The sequence below is a fragment of the Carlito syrichta genome, unplaced genomic scaffold (genome assembly GCF_000164805.1).
Source record: "Carlito syrichta isolate Samal-C Ts95f unplaced genomic scaffold, Tarsius_syrichta-2.0.1 Scaffold305141, whole genome shotgun sequence".
Classification (NCBI taxonomy): Eukaryota; Metazoa; Chordata; class Mammalia; order Primates; family Tarsiidae; genus Carlito; species Carlito syrichta.
In genome coordinates this window covers 146,799-148,822 of record NW_007249237.1, presented here as the reverse complement: position 1 = coordinate 148,822, position 2,024 = coordinate 146,799, and the positions used below count along the sequence as shown (strand labels likewise).

General features: G+C 43.6%; 1 pseudogene across 1 annotated transcript; it reads right to left on the bottom strand.

Moving 5' to 3' along the window:
• Nucleotides 1–330: 330 nt before the first annotated feature.
• On the bottom strand, nucleotides 331–732 carry LOC103263524 (annotated as a pseudogene). Its single transcript, XR_002482145.1, has one exon. The product of XR_002482145.1 is annotated as an interferon-induced transmembrane protein 3 pseudogene (transcript).
• Between the last annotated feature and the right edge of the window lie 1,292 nt (nucleotides 733–2,024).

Genomic DNA, 2,024 nt, shown 5'->3' with positions numbered 1-2,024 from the left:
AATGTGAACAGACGTGCTGGATGACGCCACTTCTAGACATGAGTCATGCAAACCTCAAATCCAGTTCTCCTCCACACGCAGCAAAGGCAGGATACAGGGGACTTTAAGGTCCTAAGAGACAGTGGACTAGGTCTCTGAATCATCTTGTGGAGCAAAGCCTTTTTTTTTTTTTTTTTTTTTTGTGACACATGCACTTTATTGACCGCCACTGTAGAAAAGTGTGTGAGTACAAACTGCTGTATAAAGGGGCTGAGGCAGGGGGAATAGAATGGAAGGTCGGGCACATGGGCCTCGCCATGGGAGATGATGAACTCCACGTTGCCTCACAATCTACTGAAACACTACAAAGATCAAGACTGGAACAAGGATGACACCAGTGGTCCCAAAGATGCCAAGGATCAGGGCCCAGATGTTCAGGCACTTGGCGGTGGAGGCGTAGGCCTGGGCCGCGGTCACGTCGCCCACCATCTTCCTGTCCCTAGCCTTCACGGAGTAGGCAAAGGCGATGAAGCCCAGACAGCAGATGTTCAGGAAGAGCAGGTTGAACAGGGACCAGACGACGTGGTCGGGCACAGAGGTGTCGCTGTGGATGTGGATCACGGTGGACGTCGTGGAAGCAGCATCATGGGGCGTCCCCAGCACAGCCACCTCATGCTCCTCCTTGAGCATCTCATAGTTTGGAAGGGTGCCGGCGCTGGCCCGAGTGAAGAAGGTCTGGGAAGTGTGGTGCATGGTTGGAGACAGGGGCGCTGTGGGGTCGCAAAGTCTTTTAAAGATGAGGCAAACACACAGTTTGTTGCTGGAACAAGATGTCAAATGTTATTGTGTGAAGTTACTAAAATGTGGGGGGGTTATTCATTATAGTGCCTGATATTAAGCCAACAAATAGAAAAACAAACTTTCTAGTTGAAGGGATCTCAAATACATTGAGCCCAAAGCAAAACTGAGAGCCTGTGAAAAAAACTTATGAGTGTGAAAACAATTACAAGTCAAATAGTAAAAGTAAGGATTTATCAATTTGCCAACTTGCTAATCAGACTCAAATAGATTAGTTGTTTGAGGCTTCCAGGGGAAGGGGGGGGAATCTGGTAAAGGTTAGCTTTGAAAACAAGGTATCTTCACAAAGGATTTTTTTTTCTCAAGTGTCCTGTTCCTGAGTTCTTTTACCTTAAAGGTGATGGCAAAATAAACTGATGCATGCAACAACTTTGATGAATCTCCAGGGCATTACACTAAAAGGAAGAAAGCCAATCTCAAGGGGTTATATACTGTCTCATTCCATATACATAACATGCTTGAAATGACAAAATCATAGTGATGGAGAACAGATCAGTAGTTGCCAGGGGTTAGGGATGGGCAAGTGTGTTAAACAGCAACACAAGAGAGCTTGGGATGAAGGGTCAGTTCTGACTCCTGATTGTGGGAATAGTCACTTTGAAACTATATATATGATAAAATTTCACAGAAAAAAGGAAAGGAGGGAAGGAAGGAGGGAAGGAAGGAGGAAGGAAAGGGAAGGAAAGGAAGGGAAAAAAGAAAATAAAGCAAGTGAAAACTGGTAAAGTCTGAATAAGGTCTATCTCTTAAGTTAGTAGACAATTTCCTGGTTTTAATAATACACGATGATTATGTAAGATATGATCTTCAGGGGAAGTTAGGTGAAGGGTACTAGGGACTCTCTGTGCAACTTTTTGTACATCTTAAACTATTTTGAAATAAAAAGTTATCACTGTTTTTAAAGTTATCTATGCCCTTGACCATCACATTCTAGTTGGGAAATATGCCTCATACCTCCAGACTGGGTAGCATTAATATGATAACTGAAGAGAGTTTAGGAACTAGTCATGAGCCCCTCACAGTTCACCACATGATTATTTATTATTTGTCTCCCTTCTAGAATATAAATGCCTGGAGGTCAGGAACCAAATCTGGTTTTCCCCCCCTCTCAATGCCTACCCCAGTGCCTGGTATATAGAAAGCACCTAGTTACATATGTTTTGAATGAACAGATAAATGAGAAGAAT